This window comes from Myxine glutinosa, chromosome 12 (genome assembly GCF_964187855.1).
Source record: "Myxine glutinosa chromosome 12, kmMyxGlut1.1, whole genome shotgun sequence".
Classification (NCBI taxonomy): domain Eukaryota; kingdom Metazoa; phylum Chordata; class Myxini; order Myxiniformes; family Myxinidae; genus Myxine; species Myxine glutinosa.
Window position 1 is genome coordinate 7,955,232 of NC_136272.1, and position 26,863 is coordinate 7,982,094.

At 45.7% G+C, this 26,863-nt stretch overlaps 1 protein-coding gene and 1 long non-coding RNA gene across 3 annotated transcripts in view; one reads left to right on the plus strand and one right to left on the minus strand.

The window, feature by feature from the left end:
* Window positions 1–26,863, plus strand: part of LOC137438259 (ankyrin repeat and MYND domain-containing protein 2) — an 821,307-nt gene that overhangs the window by 526,857 nt on the left and 267,587 nt on the right. The gene's annotated exons all lie outside the window — the stretch shown is intronic.
* LOC137437418 (uncharacterized) lies at window positions 19,457–23,018 on the minus strand. Its single transcript, XR_013620990.1, has 3 exons — window positions 22,962–23,018; window positions 19,679–19,792; window positions 19,457–19,516 (listed from the first exon to the last, which is right to left on the minus strand). It is a non-coding gene; the product is annotated as an uncharacterized LOC137437418 (long non-coding RNA).

The following is a 26,863-nucleotide window of genomic DNA, read 5'->3' on the forward strand; positions in this document are numbered from 1 at the left end:
ATTTCTTCATAATCTCCTCGAAACAGCAGAATATTTAACGCTTTTCCCTTCCTCTATCATGCTATCATGGATTTCACATAAATCATGTTCAAAAAACAGCTCTTACATGTCATGGACCACCACAGTCACCTGTCCAACTGATAATCCCGCGAGATATGCGGAAACCCCGTGGAGTTGGGTTTTATGGTCCTTGTTCGAGTTTTTTAAAGACAAAATCGTCGGAAATAATAGTATTGACCCACATAAGGTCCACGGTAAAAGCCCTGCTTGAGGGAATGCCAGTTATTTGGGCGGTGTATGGACGACAGAGCCCTGCCTGGTTCGCTGAGGCTGATACGGACCGTGATCTTCATCTGGCTTGGGACACATATCAGCCCCAATCTTTGGATATTTGATGATCCTTTTAATGGTCACTTTGCGCATTTTGTAAAAAACGGAAAACTTACAGAGAGCATGGCGATTGTGAATATGACACCTCTGAAGATGCCTTTCACTAAGCATAGCACAAACATGGTGGCCATGTGATATTTTTCAGGTTGAAATTGTGGGTGGAGTCAGGGTAGCCATTAATTATGATTTAAAATATAATTAACAAGCAATGGGTGTTACGCAATGTCACACACAGACGGACGGACAAGCAAGTGTATTATTAGCTCACCCGGACTTCAGTCTGGTCCGCAGGTAAGTCACCCAGTGAGTGAGTGAGTGAATGAGTCTGTAAACACTTCAGTGATTATCACTTGTACCAAACACACGATTTCGATGAAACTTGGTCATAAGATTCATATGTGATGCCCGACGAAGGTGTATGACCACATCAAAATCTGCGCTCATTAAGTGAGTCTTAAGGGGGGGGGGGGGGGTATTTTTTCTCTCTCCCCCCACCCCCAAATAGGTATTTGTCTCTTCTGCAAAACTACACACACAATGTGAATGAAACCTAGCCACAAGCTTCGTATCTGATACCTAACAAAGGTGAATTGACTCCATCAAAATCTGCGCTCATTGTGGGGGTCCCCGGGGGATTTTTGACCCACCCAAATTGGTATTTGCTCTCTTCTCTGAAACTACACACACGATTTCAATGAAACTTGATCACAACCTTCAACCATGTGTTACATATTCATGTGAATGTATGTAAATTACCATTCAGGTCTTTGCTTAGCCGTGTGTAATATATTAAGGGTTGTTGTGATTGGAGGGTCAGGAGCCCTTCTGAACAAGTGGCCGGAAACGGAAGTGACCGGAAACGGAAGAGAAAAAGACACGAGGAAAAAAGGACGAGTATTATTCTTCCTCGCCCCGCTCCGACAAAAGGTGGGATCGACCTTGCGCTGCATGAAAAAGCGGCGTTCCGAAGCCTGTCTGGCGAGAGGAATTACCGGGACGTGTACCTGCCCGGTGGAGACGTCAAGTTGACGTGGGGCCGTGCATCGACCCCGCGTCTGGCATCGTTCGCGGCACCGTCCAAACAGACGCGTGCGGGTCGCACGTTGGGGCCTAACGCGCCTTGCAAGCGGCGTGGGGTTTGGCTTGCTCTACCGTATCCGCTTCGCGTGGCCACGAGGGGCTGCAGCCATGGTGCCTGGTACGATACCTGCCCGGTGGAAACACGTCCACCCGGGGTTCGTTCAACCGCCCGAGTGCGGCGACGGCGACCATCATCTTGGTCAGGAGGGGCCCAGAGACATTGTGCGGGACCGAGACCAAAAGGGTGTCGTGAGTACTCACCGGGACACACATGTATAAGATGGCCATCTTAATCCTAGGGAATTGATTGTGAATTGGGAATTGGTGATGATTGTGTATTGTTGATTGCTCGGGGAAAATCTCCGTGGTTGTGTCATTGAAATTGTATGGTATCATTACCATTGGAAATATATCCTTGAACATCAGTTGTCTCCTGGGTGAAATTCATATGGATTGCGTGGCGAAAGCGCATATATAATACAGCTTGCTGGCGGAGTTCCTCTCACGGTCCGGGGGTCACCGAGACCAGGTATTCACCGAGGGGACCACGTAACAGAATTGGGGGCTCGTCCAAATTACGATTTGCGGTTTCGCAATTGGGTCTACGTCCGGGATTTAAAATTGTATAAAATAATAAAATAATAATTTTTTATTAATTAAAATTAATTAATTAATTATTAATTGGTAAATTTTTTTGAGAAATTGGGGTAAAGTCTTGGGTGAAGGTTAACAGGTGTTAACGATAGGCACCATGGCGTTTGTGGCACAGAACTTTGGGGTAACCCCGAGTGAGGCACAGTTCCGAGCGTTGCTAAAGTCGGACCTCTTGAAATTGGCCAAACATTTTAACTTGGAGGTCCGAACTAATTTGAGGAAGGCAGAGTTGCAGGCCACGGTGATACAATCTATGGTGGGATTAGGAACATGGGACAAGTTAGCCTGGGAGTGGCTACCCGAAGAACCAGAAGACGTTGAGCTCCGGAAACTGGAGTTGCAATTACGGAGCCAGGAACGGATTAAAGAAGAAGAAAGGAAAGCAGAAAAGGAAAGAGCAGAAGAAGAAAGGAAAGCAGAAAAGGAAAGAGCAGAAGAAGAAAGGAAAGCAGAAGCGAGGAGAGAAGAGAAACAAGCAGAGGAAAGGAGAGTGGAACGAGAACTCCAGGAAAGGTTAGAAGACAAAAAAGCAGAGGAAAGGAGAGTGGAACGAGAACTCCAGGAAAGGTTGGAAGAGAAAACAGCACAAGAAAGAACCGAGGAAAGGAGAGTGGAAAGAGAACTCCAGGAAAGAAGAGAAAAGGAACAAGCAGAGGAAAGGAGAGCTGCAAGGGACCTCGAAGCAGAGGAGAGAAAAGCGGAAAGGGAATTAAAGGAACGTGACATGGAGCTTCAGCAAGAAATCAAATTCAAGGAGCTGGAGTTAATGAGAGAACGGGGAGAGGCACCACCCTTGCTGACGGGGTCGACACCTAACCAGAAAACCTGGGATGTGGGCAGACATGTGAGGCTGGTTCCACCGTTCAGTGAAAAGGAAGTCGCGAAATTTTTCCCACACTTTGAGAAAGTGGCTCGACAATTAAACTGGCCGGAGGAGGCCTGGACCATACTCGTGCAAAGTGTGCTGGTGGGGAAAGCTCAGGAAATTTATTCGGCGCTACCAATGGACCAATGTGCAGATTATGAGGTACTGAAGAAGCACATCCTCAAGGCCTATGAGTTGGTTCCGGAAGCTTACAGGCAAAAATTCAGGAATGCCAGGAAGAGGGAGAGTGAGACCCATGTGGAGTTTGCCAGAGTGAAAGAAAACATGTTTGATCGGTGGTGTGAGTCAAAAGGAGTCGGGAAAGACTTCGAAACATTGCGGGACTTGATCCTGGTGGAGGAATTCCAGCAGTGTGTCCACGAGGACATCAAAGTGTACCTGCAGGAAAAGAAAGTACCAAAGTTGTGGGACGCAGCCACCATGGCAGATGATTATGCCTTAACCCACCGAATAGGGGTCCACGAACCTAACTCCTCGCCTAGATCTCCGCAGGGGAGGTGGGGAACAGCAGGTGCGGAGAACGACCATACATGGCGGCGGCCTCGAGATGATTATGGGGACAACTATGATACCCCACCTGTTCGAAATCAGAGGGATGCGGGCCCAAGACAAACTTATAGTTCGGGGGGCCCGAGGCAGACCACGAGTTTTTCCTCCGGGCCTACTTGCGCTTTTTGCAAGAAACCTGGACACTTGATGTCCAGTTGTTACCGCATGAAAAGCGAAGACCCAGAGCGGAGTCCGACTACTACGACTCCAAACGCAATGGCCATTGTGAGAAATCGCCATCAAAAGGGTTACCAACCATTTATTTCAGAGGGGTTTGTGTCACGGGATGGAGCCTCGACTAACGGGAAACCGGTTAGGATATTGAGGGACACAGGGGCACATCAATCTTTAATGCTTGAAGGCATTTTGCCATGGTCCGAGGAGACGGCAACGGGGGATAGTGTTCGTTTACAGGGGATCGGGGGCGGTGTTAGTGCTCCCCTTCATGTCATCCATTTGGAGTCCGATTTGGTGTCAGGACCGGTCACCGTCGGTTTACAAGCCACGCTTCCTGTAGAGGGTGTATCTGTGGTTATCGGGAATGATTTGGCCGGGGGTCAAGTTTATGGTAACCTGAGGGTTGGTAAAGAGCCCAGCAGGGAAAATAACGCCACACCAGCTCGGGATGGCGACAAAAGTGCCAAGTTATTTGTAGGGGGACTGAACTTCAAAACAGAGGAAGAAGTTCTGACCTCTGTCTTCAACAGATATGGGCCGCTGGTGGAAGTGCGGTTGGTAAGAGACTGGGAAACGCAACAGTCAAGAGGGTTCGGCTTTGTCACGTTTGCAAGCACAAAAGACGCCAGAGAGGCAGAGAAGAATTGGAATGGCAAGGATCTGGAGGGTCGGACCATAACAGTAGGGAAGGCATTTCGTAGGCGTCGAGAGGTCTACAGGAGAGGACAACTGGGCGGTAGTGTTGGTGGTGGCCGCAATCAATATTATTATGGAGGCTCCCTGAGTTACGGCAGCTCCCGAAGGAAGGATGGTCAAAGTAGTGGCCGAGAAGGAGACCGCTATTCATGGGACTACAGGGACAAGCGGTCCCACCATAATTATTAGGGAAGTTCGGAGAAGTTGAAGCACTGAAGGCGGCGGAGCCGCCGAGCCAAGATTCCTACACGGATTAACCGTGAACGCCGTTCCTAAAGGCGTCCAGGTAGAGAACTTTCCTGCACGGACTAACCGTGAACTCCACGTTCCTAAAGGCATCCATGTAGTGAATACTTGGCTTGGCCTCCCGGAAAAAGTGCTATCGAGTTGTTTAACTTTGGATCTTTGATCAACCCCTTAACCTTCATTCACAAGAAACTGACAGTCAAAGTCAGAGGGTCATGAGATGGAGTTTGGCTTGGCAGGAGTCCAAGGGGAAATTGAACATGTAAAGGGCAGGGACAATGTCGTGGCTGGTGCTTTGTCCAGAAGGAATTACCTTTGAAAATCTCTGGGGGTTGTGTGAAATTTTGGTGCTTTATTGTTAAGTGATAACTGTGCCCGGGGGGAACTGATAAGGTGGGGGGGGTTGAGTTATCTGGTTTGTTTATCCAAATTGGCCGGCAAAGAAAGTTTTCGCTGGGTTCAAACTTTCTTTCTTGAAGGGGGGGGAGTGTTACATATTCATGTGAATGTATGTAAATTACCATTCAGGTCTTTGCTTAGCCGTGTGTAATATATTAAGGGTTGTTGTGATTGGAGGGTCAGGAGCCCTTCTGAACAAGTGGCCGGAAACGGAAGTGACCGGAAACGGAAGAGAAAAAGACACGAGGAAAAAAGGACGAGTATTATTCTTCCTCGCCCCGCTCCGACAAAAGGTGGGATCGACCTTGCGCTGCGTGAAAAAGCGGCGTTCCGAAGCCTGTCTGGCGAGAGGAATTACTGGGACGTGTACCTGCCCGGTGGAGACGTCAAGTTGACGTGGGGCCGTGCATCGACCCCGCGTCTGGCATCGTTCGCGGCACCGTCCAAACAGACGCGTGCGGGTCGCACGTTGGGGCCTAACGCGCCTTGCAAGCGGCGTGGGGTTTGGCTTGCTCTACCGTATCCGCTTCGCGTGGCCACGAGGGGCTGCAGCCACGGTGCCTGGTACGATACCTGCCCGGTGGAAACACGTCCACCCGGGGTTCGTTCAACCGCCCGAGTGCGGCGACGGCGACCATCATCTTGGTCAGGAGGGGCCCAGAGACATTGTGCGGGACCGAGACCAAAAGGGTGTCGTGAGTACTCACCGGGACACACATGTATAAGATGGCCATCTTAATCCTAGGGAATTGATTGTGAATTGGGAATTGGTGATGATTGTGTATTGTTGATTGCTCGGGGAAAATCTCCGTGGTTGTGTCATTGAAATTGTATGGTATCATTACCATTGGAAATATATCCTTGAACATCAGTTGTCTCCTGGGTGAAATTCATATGGATTGCGTGGCGAAAGCGCATATATAATACAGCTTGCTGGCGGAGTTCCTCTCACGGTCCGGGGGTCACCGAGACCAGGTATTCACCGAGGGGACCACGTAACACATGTACGAAAGTTTGTTCACGACATCAAAAACATCAATGTCTGAGAGGGTCTGTGGGGGGTTTGAGTGAAGGTTGCTCGTGATCCAGGTGAGCTTCAGGACCCACGGTCCTACTTTTATGATTACTAGGGCATGCCCGTACTATATATATATCTAAAATTATATCCCCCCCCCTCTATTTACATGAAATGGTTTGGTCCATTCGCAAAGCCAAAGCGAACGGCTTGCGAGTACGGTGACAATCCCCCCCCTCTATTTACATGAAATGGTTTGGTCCAAAGCGAACGGCTTGCGAGTACGGTGACAATCCCCCCCCTCTATTTACATGAAATGGTTTGGTCCAAAGCGAACGGCTTGCGAGTACGGTGACAATCCCCCCCCCCCCTCTATTTACATGAAATGGTTTGGTCCAAAGCGAACGGCTTGCGGAGTTTGGTAAAGAAATCGCCATCGCGTGCACAAACGCGCAGGAAAGCGAATGAATCGCAAATTAGTTTTAATTAGTTTTAAAACATAGTTTAACGGCAACATAGTTTTCCAACGTGAAATAAATGAATACGCTCTCAAATGTGCCGTCCGAGGCAGAGTCTGTTCGCCACGTTCGGCACACGTGATAGCTCGCTGCTCTCTGATTGGTTGAATCGTTTTTTGGACATAGCTCGGTAACTACTTCTCCGATTAATATGAAACCTTGAAAAGGCACATCCTCGGGTCCCCAGCAATATACCTGGCAAGTTTAAAGTATATCGGACCCGTGGTTGTCGAGAAACAGCGGTCACAGACATACAGACATACAAACATACAAACATACAAACATACAAACATACACACAGAGATTACTGGAATTATAGATAGATTATACAAGCAGGGACAGGTACAAAAGATATGTAACAATAAATGACCAAAAAACAATTATCTTCTTCCTGATGTATATATATATATACATGATAAACTCGCTCTTCATACAAAACACCCGCATGACCTTTTATATCTGGATCAAGATTCCCACCCCAGGTAAACAACTCGATGGAGGTACGTCAAAGAAATCCCACAGCGGTAAAACCTCCAATCTATAATATCGAAAATAATTATGGATCAAAATGTGATCGAAACACGACAAGGTTCACATTAATTTCCTCAAAGGAATACCATTCTGTTGCGAGCACAATGAATGTCATGACATACTGAAAGGTGATTCTCTTACATGGAATGTGAAACTTCGTCACAACGCTCCTTATTTTTGACTCCTCCGAACATCTGCCTAAGTTGAAAGAGATTGAAAAGTCAATTTCTTGTACATTCCCTGAGGTAGATAAATCCAAAATCAAATTTCAAAAGTGCAGAGTGGGGGGGGGGGGGGGGGGGGGGTGAATGAAATTATTTACTTCACACGCTTCCAAAGGGTGTTTTTCTTCTTCTTCTTCTTCTTTGGTGGCGTCTGTGGAGGTGGGCAGCTCAGGTACACCTCTTCAATTGATAATGATCGAAACATCTTTGATTCCCTGAAAAAGAACAGTTTTCTTTCATCCACAGCGTAATACAGGTGTGCTAAACCGGAAAACATGAATACATTCTCCATTTGAACAAATCTTTTCTTTCATTTAGACACCACAATGCCACTGACACATAAAACCAGGTAAAATAAACCTAGAACGACACTCGGTAGAGCGCATACCTCCACAGGTGAACAGTTTATGGTTTGTATCCACTGATAGGTCAGATCTGGATTCCGACCTGAACCAAAATAAAATCAATTCGTCCTTGACAGCACCAACCTGTCCACCAAGTTTCGTCTGACTTGTTCAAACTCCCTCACTCTCTTCAATCCCACGCATCCCTCCAGGTCTTTAAAACACCTGTTCACCCCATCTCTTATCTTCCTCCATCCAAACCTTGATCTTTTCTACCCCCGTTAATTCACCCCAGATCCACTTTTTTGAAATACCGACTTCTTTCCTGAAGTTCTAGCAGTGTCCATGTGTTTTACACCTCTCGCACCTGAGTTATGGTTATACTCGACATTAAGAGATTAAATTCACTTGATGTTGAGAAACAAAACCGTGTCAGGCACGTTACCTTCGTTGCATTCTCTTTCGTAATCGAAAAATAACAGGTGCTTCAGGAAAACCGTCCGATACCTGCTAACGGTCAAAGACTAGCAACGTAACCAGCTACTTGTTGCTTTAAAGCCGATTATTGTGACGTCACACATCGCGTGGGATTATTGCTAGGTTAACAGTTTTTTGTGAACCAAACCTGACTATTGTGACGTCACATCTCCGTTGTTACCACGTGGTACATACTCGTCAAGCAAGCGTCCATCGTACAGTACATCAACAATAACGTTGTTGAAGTAAATACCACAACATAATTTACTGTATTCGCAACATCATTGTCTCTTCGCTTTCACATCATAATTTTCATAAAAGAGGGGCGCACCTGTGCTGAAAATTTCCTGTCAATCACACTAACGGTTACAGAGAAAAGCAAGGCACTCGGTAGAGTGCATACCTCCATCAGGTGAACAGTTTACGTTTTGTATCCACTGATAGGCCGGATCTGGATTCGGACATGAACCACAATCTATTGTTCTTGTCACCGAACCAACACGTCCACCAAGTTTATTCATAACTCGTCCACAACTTCTTTTGACATCATGTTATATATCGGTTTTCACCCGATCTCGCAATGGTGAAGAATCCACCTTCGGTGTCGGAAGTAAACAAATAAACAGACAGACAAATGAAAAATCACTCACAGAGCGACATTTGGTAAAAGAGAAGAAAGTAGAATGGTGCTCAGTATAGCATCCTTTTGACTTTACAAATAGTTAGTGGTTGAATTATGTGACCTGATATGCAAATCTTCTTCAAATTAAGTTAATCGGATGAAAATTTACAATTTTAGAAATTTGGCCGATGTCGACCTCAAAAATAGTTGGTGGTTCAATTCAGTTAGCGGATATGAAAATTCCATTCATGCGCCAAACTAACACATCCGCCAAACAAACACATGCGCCAAACTAAGACATCCGCCAAACTAACACATCCGCCAAACAAACACATGCGCCAAACAAACACATGCGCCAAACTAAGACATCCGCCAAACTAACACATCCGCCAAACAAACACATCCGCCAAACAAACACATCCGCCAAACAAACAGATCCGCCAAACAAACACATCCGCCAAACTAACACATCCGCCAAACAAACACATCCGCCAAACTAAGACATCCGCCAAACTAAGACATCCGCCAAACTAACACATCCGCCAAACTAAGACATCCGCCAAACTAACACATCTGCCAAACAAACACATGCGCCAAACTAAGACATCTGCCAAACTAACACATCCGCCAAACAAACACATGCGCCAAACTAAGACATCCGCCAAACTAACACATCCGCCAAACAAACACATGCGCCAAACTAAGACATCTGCCAAACTTACACATCCGCCAAACAAACACATGCGCCAAACTAAGACATCCGCCAAACTAACACATCCGCCAAACAAACACATGCACCAAACTAAGACATCTGCCAAACTTACACATCCGCCAAACAAACACATGCGCTAAACTAAGACATCTGCCAAACTAACACATCCGCCACACAAACGCATGTACCAAACAAAGGCATCCGCCAAACAAACTTGTGCGCCATACAAACACATCCGCCAAACAAACACATGCGCCAAACTAAGACATCCACCAAACGAACACATCCGCCAAACAAACACATGCGCTAAACTAAGACATCCAACAAACTAACACATCCGCCAAACAAACACATGCGCCAAACTAAGACATCCGCCAAACAAACACATGCGCCAAACTCAGACATCCGCCAAACAAACACATCCGCCAAACAAACACATCCGCCAAACAAACACATCCGCCAAACAAACACATCCGCCAAACAAACACATCCGCCAAACAAACACATGTGCCAAACTAAGACATCCGCCAAACTAACACATCCGCCAAACAAACACATCCGCCAAACAAACACATGCGCCAAACAAACACATGACCCAAACTAAGACATCCGCCAAACTAACACATCCGCCAAAGAAACACAAGCGCCAAACAAAGACATCCGCCAAACTAACACATCCGCCAAACAAACACATGAGCCACACTCAGACATCCGCAAAATCAAAAGGGCATTCCACAATTCGATTACAACACATTTCTTCATAACCTCCTCGAAACAGCAGAATATTTAACGCTTTTCCCTTCCTCTATCATGCTATCATGGATTTCACATAAATCATGTTCAAAAAACAGCTCTTACATGTCATGGACCACCACAGTCACCTGTCCAACTGATAATCCCGCGAGATATGCGGAAACCCCGTGGAGTTGGGTTTTATGGTCCTTGTTCGAGTTTTTTAAAGACAAAATAGTCGGAAATAATAGTATTAACCCACATACGATCAACGGTAAAAGCCCTGCTTGAGGGAATGCCAGTTATTTGGGCGGTGTATGGACGACAGAGCCCTGCCTGGTTCGCTGAGGCTGATATGGACCGTGATCTTCATCTGGCTTGGGACACATATCAGCCCCAATCTTTGGATATTTGATGATCCTTTTAATGGTGACTTTGCTCATTTTGTAAAAAACGGAAAACTTACAGAGAGCATGGCGATTGTGAATATGACACCTCTGAAGATGCCTTTCACTAAGCATAGCACAAACAAGGTGGCCATGTGATATTTTTCAGGTTGAAATTGTGGGTGGTCAGGCGAGCCATTAATTATGATTTAAAATATAATTAACAAGCAATGGGTGTTACGCAATGTCACACACAGACGGACAGACAAGCAAGTGTATTATTAGCTCACCCGGACTTCAGTCTGGTCCGCAGGTAAGTCACCCAGTCAGTGAGTGAGTGAATGAGTCTGTAAACACTTCAATGATTATCACTTGTACCAAACACACGATTTCAATGAAACTTGGTCATAAGATTCATATGTGATGCCAGATGAAGGTGTATGACCACATCAAAATCTGCGCTCATTAAGGGAGTCTTAAGGGGGGGGGGGGTGGGGGGGTTTCTCTCTCCCCCCACCCCCAAATAGGTATTTGTCTCTTCTGCAAAACTACACACACAATGTGAATGAAACCTGGCCACAAGCTTCGTGTCTGATACCGAACAAAGGTGAATTGACTACTTCAAAATCTGCGCTCATTGTGGGGGTCCCCGGGGGATTTTTGACCCACCCAAATTGGTATTTGCTCTCTTCTCTGAAACTACACACACGATTTCAATGAAACTTGATCACAACCTTCAACCATGTACGAAAGTTTGTTCACGACATCAAAAACATCAATGTCTGGGGGAAAGTCCAAAGAGCATGCAGTTTTCTCCAAATGGACTGGCCTCAACAAATCACAAAGGTGCTTCAACCCTACGACAGGATTCAACATGAGCTCTCCGCATTTGATGAAGGTTGTCCCACCCGCAGCACCCGATGATCCCAAAATAACTGCAGCAGTGCATGATGCATCTCGCTCACGAAGGACATCCCGGGAAACAGAAAGGTGGGTATTGACACACGAATCGAACAGTTGGTGAAGAATTGCGAAGCATGCGTCCTCAGCGAGAAAGCAGATCCATGTACTACCCCTCTTCAGGCTACTTTATGTCTAGAGAAACCGTGGCAACAGCTGCAGTTGGACATCTTTGTTGGGGTACGAGTTGCACCTCACAACCAGAAGTACTTAGTCGTAATCCATGAGCTTCACAGCAAATGGCCTGAGAGCGAGGCCACAAGAGCTTGACAACAACTTTGTCCATTATCAGCATTCTGGACAAGATGTTTATGGGATGGGGACTTCCTGATTCCATTACGACAGACAACGGACCTCAATTTACATCTGAGGAATTCTCCCAATACCTCAAGGCCAATGGCATCGAACATGGCTGAACTACACGGTGTAATCTGCAGAGCAACGGTGAGGTGAAGTTCAACAGAGTCGTCGAAGAGAGCATCAAAGCAAGTCTGGCTGATAGACAGACATTCAATCAGGCTATCCATACTCTGTTGCGCTCGTATCACTCTTCGGCTCAGTCGTTGACCGGAAAGATGCCCACGGAGCTAATGATAGGGCGTAACTAGAAGGGACAGAAAAGTCTATCCCAAAGCGACAGAAAATGAAGGAATAAACAGACAAGCGGTCGAGAGCGAAGTTACCTTAATTTGCAGTGGACCAGTGGGTCAGAGTGAAACCCACCGACCGCGCACATAAACTAGTGATGTCACTATCACGTACCCAACAGATCGCAGCAACTGGGTCATCATAGATACCTACTCGGAGATGGCACCGAGTAGACTGCACGAAGTCTGGAAAGAACCAACCTCCAATAAGCAGAAAAGGATGACAACTGCCTCTTATTTCTGCAACGTCTTCGCGATGAGGATCAATGTCAACATCACGACGATTCAGCTGTGCTACAATCTGACGAACGCATATCTCATTTGGAAACGTCCTCAATACCTGAGAGATTACCAGTGCACATAAACTTCATAATCCATGAATATGATGCAAACTTCCCCCAAAATAACTCTAAAACTTCGACACTTATCATAGAAAATGTTGATCTCAGTTTTAGGTACCCTCGGATTTTAAAATGTGTAAAGTGGAATGTGGGAAAATATTGTCCTGTCCGTGGCCGATGAAGACCAGCCTCAGACGAATAACCGAAACGAGCTCCAACTCCAAGGCATATTTCGAACCTGGCGGGATAATTTCTGGTGCGTGCGGGAAGGTTCCAAGTCTTACCTGATCGGACGGCCGACAGGTTTAATGACTCGACCCACAAACACAGAAACAAAACAAGACAAGTAAAGTAAAATTCGACCAACGATGATTTAATGAAAATGAATGCAAAGGCAATAAAAGTGTTGAGGTAAAAAACTATCTCCTAAATTGAGACGTCTCCATCAGACTCATATACAAACAAGGGGAAACAAAAGCAAAATAAAATAAATAATGGCCTTTTCTATAATGCCAGCATTTAGCTTTGTGTCCCCAAATGGCTGGAAAGGCTTGCTGGTCTTCGTCTCAAACCACTGCGCGGGAAACGCACAAGATCACGCAGAATCGTGCCTGTAGCCAGCCACCGGCGTGAGGCAAGCACGCACAATCCTTCCGTGTTAACATGGCTCCGATGATCACTCCAGCGCACACAGACAAGAGTCCATCGTCCTCCCACGCAAAACAACTAAGCGACCGCCTCCAACAAACACCAGCACCAAGACAGCCAAAATGGCGAGAGGTGTCTTTTTTTCTCCAGTTCACGAATATTGCACACTGATGTCACACTGTGCAATCATCGAGCGCTACTCAATCACGAAGGCCGGGGCGTGGCCTCCCTGTTACGAGTCGTCGGGGGGGGGGGGGGGGTGGAAGGGGCAGCGTCTAGTCGTCCTTCAGGAGTGTTCAGCTGGGTGGGGCTCCTTTGCCGATCTGCATGTCCGGTAATGCTGTCAGCGATTAGGGTTGTTGTTATGGTGGCCCTTTTTGATGCAATAACAATGAAGGGGGAAATCACAGGGCAATTACACACTGGGGTTTATCCTTATAGACCGAGAGCCCAAGGGGGTCAGCCTAGCTGGAAAGTTAACCAATTTTCATGTATATAACAATGGTCCATGTGCATGTCCAATTGCCCCCACCCCCAAAATTGAGCTCGATCATCTCTGTGAGTTAACCCGGTGAAACCTACAGGAAATAGTTCGGTATAGTCCAAGGTATCATGAATGACCACTGCCAGACATTTTCAGTGGTGGGGTGTGCCTGCCAGACACCCCCGAATGCCCCCACCCCCCCCCCCCCCCCCCCCCCCATTGAACTGGACAGAATTCTGAGAAAATGTCAAATTTATCTCTTGATTCTGTGGCTTTGTAATTTACTCACAATTATCAATATAATTTACTCACAATTCCACCTTTTGTTCATGTGTGTGTTGTACCGTCCACCAAACAGTGATGACTCCATCTACATCTCGCTGTCTGATAATATGGACCAACTTCTATCTACCCATCCCAACTCTCTCTTCCTCATATGTGGTGATTTCAATTGTCACCATGCCAGTTGGCTGGGTGTGGGTACCTCTTTCACCAGCCATGGCTCTTCAGCAAAGGACTTCTGTGACTCACTGAGACTGACACAATCTGTCAATTTCCAGACCCAGATCTCAGTCAACGGAGCATCTTCTCTTCTGGACTTGGTTATGTCTAACTTCCCTGAAAATGTCTGCTGCTCTTCTTCTGCTCCAATCGGCTCATCTGATCATGTGCTTGTTAAAGTGGACATCTCTCTGACCATTCTCAGAGAGCCTCCTCAGCGTCGACGAGTCTGGCATTTCACTCAGGCCAACTGGCACAGTCTTCAAGCAGCCATCAATCATCTGGACTGGTCTCCCATCTCTACTGCCTCTGACATCAACTAATCCTGGGAATTCTCCCAAAGTAAATTGCTCTCTCTCATGCACAGATTTATCCCATCTTGTCTTCAGTTGTCATACCCTTCCTCCCGTCCATGGGACACGGAATCTTGTGGTGAGGCTATTGCCCAGAAACAACTTGCTTTCGTCTCCTGGAAAGCAAATCCAACGGAAGGAAATCTTATTTCCTTTCACAAAGCCCAAAACAAGTGTGTCCACCCTCAGGAGAGCCAGGAAACAATATCTCTCCGTTCTCAGGACCGAACTCTCTTATCTGTCTCCCTCTTCCAAATCCTGGTGGCAGCTGGTCAAATCTGTTTCTGGTGTTTGTTCCCCCTCCATCCCCTCCCTCACCTCAAACGGCCACACGGCTGACTCCGCACGTGAAAAAGCTGAATGCCTCAACTCTGTGTTTGCCTCTAAATCTTGTGTCCCAAACCCATCCCTCTCTGTACCCACCGTACCCAGTCGTACCCAGCTGCTCCTGGACTCTGTGTCCTTTCCTCCTGACAAGGTGGAAACGTTTCTGTCAACCCTCGACTCTGATTCTGCAACTGGATATGACGGCATCAGCCCACGGGTCCTAAAATCCTGTTCTTCCGCTTTTTCACTCCCTCTCTCTGTTCTCTTCACCCTCTCTTTTGCTCAAGGTCATCTGCCATCTGCTTGGAAATCTGCCAACATCACCGCTTTGCACAAAAAAGGTGCAAAAACAGATCCCAGCAACTACAGACCAATCAGCCTTCTCCCAATTATCAGCAAAGTCATGAAATCCATCACTGCTTCAGATATGAAATCTTTCCTCTTCTCCAATGGCTTGATCTCTGATCATCAATTTGGTATCAGACCTGGTCACTCTACTCTGGACATGCTGCTTCTGCTTTTTCAACAATGGATGGAGGTCCTCAATGCCAAACAGGAAATTAGAGCTGTCTCCCTTGACATATCACGTGCCTTCGATACAGTCTGGCACCCCGCTCTGCTCACCAAACTCTCCTCTTTTGGTATCCTTGGAAATCTCCACGCATGGCTGGCGGACTTCCTCTCTAGTCAGAGTCAACGTGTGGCCCTGAATGGGTTTCTCTCATCTCCTCTTCCTGTCCAGGCTGGAGTTCCCCAAGGCAGTGTTCTGGGCCCTGTGCTTTTTCTGGTCTTCATCAACGATCTCTCTGACTCTCTTGAAAATCCTCTCCATCTCTTTGCTGATGTCTCTACTCTCTGTCGCTCCATTCTTCATCCCTCAGATCGGCAGTCTGCAGCCTCCTCACTCTCTGCAGACCTGGACAAAATCACTGACTGGGCAAACAAGTGGAACATATCTTTCAATCCTGACAAATCTCACACTCTTAAGATGTCTCTCCGAAAAGACCGACTGGACAACCCTCCCATCCACTTTCTGAATAATCCTCTCCAAGAAGTTCTGTCACTCAAGCTTTTGGGTCTCACTATCTGCCATGATCTTTCCTGGGAAAACCACATTTCAAATCTGGCCTCCAAAGCCAGTCGCCGACTGGGCATCCTCCGTCGTGCAAAGTCCTCCCTTGGCACACCTGAGCTCCTCGCCACATACAAGGCTTTCATCCGCAGCTCACTGGAATACTGCTCTCCCCTCTGGGCTGGTGCTCCTGCCTCACACCTAGCTAGTCTTCACACTGTTGAAACCAAAGCGTTCGGAATCATTGGAATCTCCCGCAATGAAGCTAACTCCAAGGGCCTCTCACTCACTCACCGCAGGCAGGTTGGTGGTCTTTCCGTCTTCTACCGACTCCTCTCTGGCCTTGCCCCCCCAGCTCTCTCTGGGCTCTGTCCCGCAAATATTCCTCCAGGTCGCACAAGATCTGCCTGCAACCCTCTTATGGTTAAACTGCCAAAATCAAGACTCTCTGCTCACCTTCACTCCTTCATTCCTCTTTTCTCCCACCTCTGGAACAAACTCTCTCACTCTCTTCAATCCCACTCCACCCTCCAGGTCTTTAAAACAGCTGTTCACCACCATCGCTTATCTTCCCCCATCCAAAACCTTGATCTTTTATACCCCCACTAATGTCACCCCAATTCCACTTTTTTGAAATCCCAACTTCTGTCCTCGAAGTCCTTGGTGTCCTTGTGTTTTATACTTCTCCGCCCCCACCCCCTTCCCACGCCTCCCCCCCCCCTTCCCACGCCTCCCCCCCCCCCAAGCCTTCTCCCTCCCACACATCTCCCTGCTCTCAAATGTTGTGTTTGTGTGCTTCCCCTTCTCTCCCCATCTTATCTTCCGCTCCCTCTTTTTATATATTTTGTTTGTCTGGTTGATTTGTTTGTGAAGTAAATGTTAGCTCTTTCACGAACCTCGATTCAGTTTCCAAAAAAAAAAAATCGCATGTATTTGACCAAGCCTGAACCTAGACAACAAGGTGCCAGGCATATTACTTTAGATGTATTACTTTTTGGGACACTTTTACCAGTATATATGTGGGAAATAAAGTCAGTTTTAAAATATCACTCAAGTAGTCAAGTTCTCTTTTTCACTGCAACCCAACTTATTTTACTAATGATCAGAATCATCAACACATCCAAGAAGATATTAGAAGCAGTACGAGAGGTAAGTTTTGTCACTTAAATTGCTCCCCATCGATATCATGGTGCCACCTATTATCTCATTGATTAAGCTTTAAAACTTGAAAGATTTAAGAGAAGTCCCTCCTTTGTAACTATACTCAGATTCAGTGTGTTTATGATGATGCAAAGCGAGCGGTACATGTACATCTACATCCCTTCCACATCATGTCGTTGTTCTACACATCAATCATGTACATCTACATCGACTGTGCCTTGCTGCCACCTTCTCGTCGGACCCTTGACATGAAGATTCGACGAGCGCAGTATGTAACAGCATTGTGGAGTTGGAAGTAGAAAGTATTGATGTGTGTGTGTGTGTGTGTGTGTGTGTGTGTGTGTGTGTGTGTGTGTGTGTGTGTGTGTGTGTGTGTATGTATTGGGGTTTTATCCAAGGGGGTTGTGTCAAAGCATGTCCAATGAAAGTGGGGTTGTATCAAAAGCGGGCTGGTATGAAAGTGGGAAGGCGGAGTAAACCGGTCATCACTGCCAGCAGTTGTAAAGTGGCAGTTCTAGTTTTAATTATTTTTGAAAATATATATTTTTGTAATCAAAATCGAGGCTCGTGAAAGAGCGAAAATCTCCGGATCTTTTTGGCCTTTTGGGTCCTTGGAGTCTGTCGAGTCTTTGCAGTCTTCTGGGTCCTTGGGGTCTTCTGTGTCCCTGGGTGTCTTTTAGGTCCTCCTGCTCTTTTCGCACCTCTGGAGGGTGGCTGCTCACCATCATCTCAGGTCATCTCAGGTGAGTTAGCTAGACAAACACCAGGGACAAAACACCACAATGAGTTAAGGTTAAAAACAGTAAAAATTACATAAAAACACAACCAAGATGAAAAGATACAGTGCCTTCAGAAAGTATTCACCCCTTGACTTTTTCACTTTTTGTTGCATTACAGGCTGAATTTAAAATGGATGGAAAAAGGGGGATAGGTTCCCGACTGTTCGTGATTCATCGGGGAAAATCAAAAATCTCGAATATGCCCACAAAAGCTGGGAATGTCGAAGCAAACTGCGAATGGAATTGAAAACTTGTTTCGTGAAAAAACGCAAATGTCGATTGGCATGGTGGGGGATGTTTCATGCGCACAAACAACTGTTTTATGCGTGACAAGTGGAAGATGCTTTTAGAACTGTTATGTGCATGTGGAAGAGTTCACCGGAATCTCAAGACAACTGTGTCCCATTTAACTCGCGTCTAAATGTGGGAATTTGCGAGATTGTTGACAAAGCTTATTCGATCTTGCGCAATCTCTCTGCCTACAAAGCAGTAAACAAAGGATATGTTTTTGATTCCATGAATATTATGAAGGTCTCTCTGTTCTCTGAAAATGTATAAAAGTGAATGCAAATTAAAATTTAGGGTCGTCATTGGTGTTCGGCTGTATGGAGCTGAAACCAATGCGAACCATGGTGCCATGTACAGTCACGTGAAAAAGTAAGTACACCCCATGTAAAGTTTTGACTTTTTCAACATATTTCAACATACAGCTATTTGATCTTAATTTCAACAATATTGACAGATAAAGGTGATATAATATAGCAAATATCATGAAACATTAACATTTTGTAGTCCATTGTAGAATTTAAGTAAACATAAATGCAAATTTTGCATGTGGAAAAAGTAAGTACACCCTTGGCTCTAATAGGTGGTATTGCCCCCTTTGGCAGAAACAACCTCAAGTAGGCGTTTCTTATAACTGTCTACCAGTCTCTGACATCGACTGGGAGAAATTTTTGCCTACTCCTCCATGCAGAATTCTTTGTAAAAAGAAATTGGCCACAGCTGGACTCCAATAAAGTTATGGATACATCTCAAGGAAGATCAACGGCAATTGCATGCACATGAGCTCAATTTGGAGTGTCATAGCAAAGGGGTTGAATACTTATTTACTCAAGACATTTCAGCTTTCATTTTTAATTAATATGTAAAAATTTCGAAAAATAAATTCCACTTTGACATTATGGGGTATTATGTGCAGATCAATGAGAAAAAAAATCTCAGCTTCAGGCTATAATGCAACGAAATGTGAAAAAAAGTCAAGGGGTGTGAATACTTTGTGAAGGCACTGTTGATGGCACAACGGATCCGATTTGAAAACTTAGCTTTGATAAACTGGAAAGAGGATCAAAGTCTAGCGCACTCAGACCCAGAACTGGAAGTTTATGTTTATTTTGTCCATTACTTTCCCTGCTGCCCTGTTGTCAGTTCATGCTCTCTATCATTTGCTCTTACATGCTCTTCCATTATACATCATTTGCTCTTCCATCTTGCAGAGAAACAACACGAACAGAAGATATTAAAAGAGTGCAAAAGGGCGGCTGCTTACCTTACAAGTTTGTAAAAAGGAATTTTTTGTTTAAACCACGCGTGCTCTGAAATCTTCTGCAAAACAATGTGTTGGAATCAAATATAAACACGATCAGGAAACACGTTCACAAGTGAACAACAGTATTGTGCTCCACAGCAACAGGTCAGCAACCCCAGCATGTGTGAACAGACTTGTTCATGCAAATCAAATCGTCGAAAACGGTATCAAACCCTCACGTTCATAGTGAGTCTTTCTTTTGGATTGACCCGAAGCATCCCGGTCAAAAGGGAAGTCAATTGCTTGTCTGCACATGGTGGTGGTTTGTACACGAAGCTATTGCTGACATCTCCCTGTGAAGTAACAAAACAAATGTATTCGTGACAGAATCCAAAAGCATCATCGCACTCAAATACTGTACTCGCATTTACCAAATAAGCATAAGCATCTTCCAAACAATCAATCTCTTATGCAATAACCAAGACTTCACTCTGAAAGAATAAAATACATTTTGATTCATGAAATAAAATATGCTTTAAAATACAGAAGTTTTCTTTGTTAACCAAAAAACAAACCCTCTTCACTCAACAATGAATATGAAGTCTATTGGTTTATCTATATATATAAAACACAGTGTGTGTGTGTGTGTGTGTGTGTGTGTGTGTGTAATGTTACCGATAGACTCCTAAACGGAGAGGCTCACGTACTTGATATTTGGCACAGACATGGCCATTGAGCCTGGGACGAACATGGCTGACCTAAAAATTTATTTCATAATATGTTTTTACCATATTTTTATCTCAGCGCGAAATATTATGACCGGAATCTGACCGGAAGCAGGGCAGCGCGCTGATTCGCTCAGAGCGATCACGTGATGTTCGTTGCCGCCATTAACTCAGTTACGCGTTCGCACATACTTCAGAGCGATTGCGTTTTTGCCGGGTACTTCTGCATGATTAGCATTTAGCATGATTTAGCATGTTTCACACAGATTTGTTTTCAGCGAGCAGAAGTACCTGGCATTGTACGAATAATATATATCGATAGTGCCATGTAGGGCGGAGTGATGCCGCTGTGGGAGGGACCGAGCAAGGTCGCTGTGGGCGGGACCGAGCGAGGTCGCTGTGGGCGGGCCCGGGCGAGATCGCTGTGGGCGGTGCCGAGCGAGGCAGCTTTGGGCGGGGCCGAGAGAGGTTGCTGTGGGTGGGGCCGAGCAAGGTCTGCGTTAGTGCGTTGCCGACTTGCCGTTGCCGTTGCCTGGTATAAAAAGATGGTGCTTGATGCTCTCTGCGTCAAGATACGGACTTGATGTCCGTATCTTTACAACAGACATTCCAATGATGATGATGATAAATGTAATACCACTCAAGGAAGGCCCACAACTCAAGAGAGTGGAAAAAAACAATAAAATGAACAAAAATACGGGGAAGGAGAAGCAACCACTCAGAAGAATGACAGAAAATCATTTCCCTTAAATGTACCGTGTTCACCAACTAGCACGACGAGATACAGGACACCAAAATAATTTCCCTTACACATATCGTGTCCACCAACCAGCAAGACCATACCACTTACCTCTGGATCAAACTGTATTGCAAATATTCAAACGGTTTTTACATGCTGCCGTCTCCTAGCAACCAATGAAATTTTTCAAAAATATTGTAGCTTCACTTTTCACGGAGTATGAGCGTTCTATATATTTTCAATTCAGTGCGCCCGACTCGCTGACGTACTTGATTTGTGGCATAGACATGGCCATTGGGCCTTCACGGTGTAATTTGTGCGAGGCTTTTGTCCGAGTGAGCTTGAGTCGAGAGGGCGAATGTACGGGTTGGGAATGTACGGGTCTCCCTTCCCCCGCCCGGCAACGCCGGTACTGGAGGGCGTCACAGGATCGGTGAGTCTCCAAAATCCGCTTCGTGCTGTTGCGAAGATTCAGGACGATGTCGCGATTGTTGTGCTGCTCTCCGACCATGAGAACTGCAACGTCATTGTTGACTGGCCCTCCCCCTCCCCTCCCCCTCCCCTCCCCCCTCCCACCCCGGCTTAGCGGTTGGGGTGCAGGCTTGGGATCCGAGGATCCTGAGTTTGAATCCTGGTCGATCGCTGAATTAACGCCAGGGGGATTGACTCAGCCTGTCATCCTTCCGAGGTCGGCAAATTGAGTCCCAGCTTGCTGGGGTGAATGATCCCGGTGTGTACCCCGATTTAGAATAGGTACACCATATCCCTTTGCATTGTAAGAGGCGATGTCCGGGTAAGATCGTATATGTCGCCATACGAGGGGTGGAGCTATGCTAATTAGGTAGGGCTGAAGAATAATCCCCAGTGTGTAATTGTCCCTGTGATTTTTTCCCTTTGTTCTTATAAAATTCACTCGACCAGCCATGCATTCGGCACATTGCCACACTGCCACAGCCAGGTAGCCCCGCCTCCAAACTTTCTCGATGGGCAGTCAAGAATGGTCGTGAGGTCAGGTCCCGAATGAGGATTGGTTGAGGAAGGATGGGGTGATTGAATTGCGCTTGGTGATTGGAGCGAGGGAACGATTGGTCAGAGGGAACGATCGAGAAAGGAGGTAGAAAAGTGAAGGGATCACCATTGTTCTCTCTCTCTCTCTCGTCCGGAGTTTCGTGGTGGGTGGATGCTGCTGTCTCTGGTTCTTGGGGCTGGCTCGTGTGCGCTTTTTGTGAAGAGAACATTTTCGGAGCTTTGGGGAGCCTTTGCCACATTGGAGGAGGGGAGGTTGTTCGACCTGGTGCTCTTCGGGGGAGCTGGGGAACGTGTTGTGCTGGCTGGCCCAGGATTAAGCGCTGAGACGTTTGGCTGCCTGTTGCACAGCTCTGTGTGCTCACGTGATTGACCGGCGCCATTGTTCGAGCACTTCGAAGTGCGATCTTCTCGTCGACTGACTCCACCAAAGTGCTCGTCGAAGCTAGAGCTGAGTGTCGGCCAAAAGGGGGGATTTTATTTTATTTTATTTTATCATTCCCCTGTCTGTTTTCATGTCTGAGTGGAGACGTCTCACATTAGGAAATATTCAATTTACCTCAATGTTCATTTTTATTCTTTGCTTTATTTCATTAAATTCATCTGTGTTGCATTTTTAATTGTTTGTCGTGTTCTGTGTTCATGGTTTCGGATTAAACCCCTATCACATCCGTCCATTCAGGTCGGGAACTCGTTATCTCTCCCGCGCGTGCCAAAGAGATAGCACCGCCATATTTTTGGGTATGCGCCTCGTCGTTAAGGCTCGTTTGGTCATACGTCGCCTTGAGGTCTTCACTACAGGATCGACACTACAATATTCACATTCTGTTACCTCCTGCCAAGTTATTTCAAGCTATCCACAGCACTTCCTCCATTCTTTCAACCGATAAGTTACCGAACACTTTCAACAACAAAAAATGTTTTCAAAACAACAATTAGAGCAGTTATGTTCAAAAGGCAACTTTGCATGTTATAATGATGGTCACATGTCTATGTGATAATGATCTTCACACCATTATAAACAATACTCACTTGAAAAAGATCACGTCCATCAAATTTCCATCCAACAAATAATTGTGTGGACAGAATGCCGAGTGCCCACACGTCGGCTGGGGGACCTTCATATGTCTCCACGTTGAAGAACTCTGGTGCCAAGTAACCAAGTGTGCCACGGTCGGGATCAAGCTTTTCACCTGGCGTGCAAATTCTCGCCATGCCAAAGTCAATGACCTTTACGATCCACACATCGTCACAAAGCACGTTGTCAAGCTGAAGAATAAACAGAAATCAATATACGTATATATTAAAAAGGTGAAACCTTTGATGATAAAACATGTTAAAATAAAAATTCAAAGTTTAATGAGAAGGGCACGCAGGAAAATAAAATTCCAGGAAGAGAGAAAAAAAAAAACATCCTCTATAAATATCAGGAGTTTATCTATAATAATAATAATAATAATAATAATAATAAAAAGCAGTGTGGTGTGTCTGTGTGTGTCTCCTCCATAACTCCAAAACCATGAAACCTAACGGACCCATTCTCTGCATGCGCATTTCTTGAACACAAAGGGTGTGCACGAATGAAAACTGGGTGTTTGCGTGTGTTAAAACACACTTTTTGAAGACGATTACCGGCCTTGTGTTATTTAAACAAAAACAGGCGTTTATCCTTGGTCAGGAGCTTCAAAGCTCATCAGGAGCTCATCCTAGGAGCTTCAAATGATTTGATGCATTATATGATGCGATTTTCCACAATGGCCTTTCACGGACGAATTAAAGTACATTGTCAAAGTTCTGGTATTTAAAAAACAGAGCGGGAAATCGACATAGTATTACATATTACATAAAGGTTCATTTGTTCACCACTGTTACGTCTGGCTGTGTGGCCTATATAGACACTCGCGAAATAACGCCATAAAAGCAAGTACGATGTTTGGAAACTATGGCAATACAGTCGTAAGTGGTGTAATTGTTTTTTTATCACAGCGGATGTCGTTTTTAAAATTAAAATTACAAATGCCTTTTTTATTAAAGATGCAACACCGCCTGCTCCCTCCTCTTGAGTGTATTTTATTTATTTCCTTCCTTTAAAAAGTACATCAATTGACGAACAAAGGCCTGCTTTCCCACCTGCATGCATTGGGACCTGCGGGCGGTGCCACGTCTGCTAAAAATGTGCTATTTTATTTGCCCTTTTTGTGCAATTTGCTGTCATTCTGTCAATAGTTATATTAATATAACTGATAACTATCGTTATATTAATATAACTTATAACGATAACTACTTATAACTTATAATTATAACTATATTAATGTAACTATCGGGACTTCCGCTGCCGGTTTTGCCGGCGAGGTCGTGTGTTTTTCCAAGCTCTCCACGCTACCAAAGCTAATAATTTTTGCCATTTGTATTTCTGTCAAAACTGTATTTTTATTTGATGGTGTGAGTGCCTACTGTGTGTTTCTTGTTAGATATCGGTTGAAATCGTGCATACCTGTGTATAATCGTCGGTTGGTTCCTGCTGCATTTTTCAGGCCTGGTTTTCCAGGCCTCGAGGCTTTGTTGTCTCCTCTCGGCGGTCGTTGTGGTCCATTTACTTTCGTTCTCTCACTGTTTTTTCCAGTCTTTTTTCACCCCATACATCTTACCCTTTGCCCGAACATCTTACCCTTTGTTTAAAGGCTTAAATTAAATTTTAAAAAATTGTAATTTCCTTCTTCAGTGTTCGTTCGTTCTTTGACCACGTGTTTCGCCCCACCCGTTTTTTTCCCTCCTTCCTTCATAACTCGATCCTCTCCAGCCGACACCTTTCCCCATTTCCAGTTCTCACCATACTTCTTCAACTTTATCCTTCTTCCTCTGATCCACTTTCACCTAACCTTCAAAAAAACATATTGACGAAGAATTTAAAAAGTAGACCTCTCCTCCTGTACAAACACATTTGCTTATACACCTGCCTGTTCCTTCGCTCTCTGCTCTTCTGGCTGTCAATCTTCTATTATTCTGCTCCTGCTTCTGAACCTGTGCTGGATTTCCTTAATCCCCCAATCCCCCTCAGCATTCCTTCATGCCCTCATTTAGGAAATTTCCCCAGAAAGTTTTCACTGTTTAGTTTTTAAATGTTTAAACTTTCCCGTGAAGTGTTATATTCTGTTGTATTTTATAACACATTTTTCTTCTTCTTCTTTAAAAGGTTGTTTTCGATTTGCTCACCAAATCTCTTCATTTCAAATAAAAATCCAATCTATTACAGTTCTTCCTTCTAACATTCACAAAACTCACCTGCATTCCACCCCTCATCCAACGTTTTCAAACGGATCTCTGATTTGAAAATCACAAGAAACTCATTTTGCAATAAATGTTCGTTTTCCATAAATCGTCCAACACTTTCTAAAATCCAAAGTCATCCTTCCCCTCCTAAACTCCCTCCTCACCCATCCCTTTCAAATCTCCCCCCTTGCCCCTCCCCTCCTTAACTACCACCTCTCTCCTCCCCTCCTAAACTCCTCCCTCACCCCCTCCCCTCCCAAAGCCCCCTCACTCCTCCCCTACTAAATTTCCCCCTAACCCCTCCATTTCAAAACTCACCCTTCCCCCCTCCCCTTCAAATCTCCCCACCCTCCTTTTTTCTCCAATTCTCCCCTCTCACCCCTCCTCCTCAAAGCGTCCTCTCCGCTTCCTCGCCCTTCCAACTCATACCTCCATCTCCTCCAACCTTCTTCCTCGCTCTGCCTTCCACCCTTCCTCCTGTCCATGGCACACTGAAACTTGTGGTGAGGCAGTTGCCCAGAAACAACTTGCCGTCTCCTCATGGAAGGCAAATCCAACGGAAGGCAATCTCCGTTCCTTCCACAAAGCTCAGAACAAGTGTGTGTCTACCCTCAGGAGAGTCAAGAAGCAATATCTCTCCACTCTCAAGACTGAACTCTCAAACCTGTCTCCCTCCTCCAAATCCTGGTGGTGTCTGGTCAAACCCATCGCCCTCTGTACCCACTTACCCAGTCGTACCCAGCTGCTCCTGGACTATGTGTCCTTCTCTCCTGACAAGGTGGAGAGTTTCTGTCAATCCCTGACTCTGATTCTGCAACTGGACCAGACGGCATCAGCCCACGGGTCGTAAAATCCTGCTCTGCCGCTCTTTCACACCCTCTCTCTGTTCTTTTCACCCTCTCTTTTGCTCAAGGTCATCTGCCAGCATCTTGGAAATCAGCAAACATTTCCGCTTTACACAAAAAGGTGCAAAAACAAATCCTTGCAACTACAGACCAATCAGCCTGCTCCCAATGATCAGCAAAGTCATGGAATCCATCATTGCTTCGGATATCAAATCCTTCCTCTTCTCCAATGGCTTGATCTCTGATCATCAAATTGGATTCAGACCAGGTCACTCCACTCTGGACATGCTGCTTCTGCTGTCTCAACAATGGATGGAGGTCCTCAATGTCAAACAGGAAATTAGAGCTGTCTCCCTTGACATATCATGTGCCTTCGATACGGTCTGGCACCCCGCTCTGCTCACAAAACTCTCCTCCTCTGGTATCCATGGAAATCTCCACGCATGGCTTGCGGACTTCCTCTCTGGTTGTAGTCAACGTGTGGCCCTGAATGGATTTCTCTCATTTCCCCTCCCTGTTCAGGCTGGAGTTCTCCAAGGCAGTGTTCTGGGACCTGTGCTTTTTCTGGTCTTCATCAATCATCTCTCCAACTCTGTTGAAAATCCTTTCTATCTCTTTGCTGATGACTCCACTCTCTGCCACTCCATACCTCATCCCTCAGATCAGCAGTCTGCAGCCTCCTCACCCTCACTCTCTGCAGACCTGGACAAAATCACAGACTGGTCAAACAAGTGGAACATGTCTTTCAATCCTGACAAATCTCACACTCTCACTATAAACCACCGTTTAGAGGCCATTTTTCCCCGCAAGGCGGGGGTT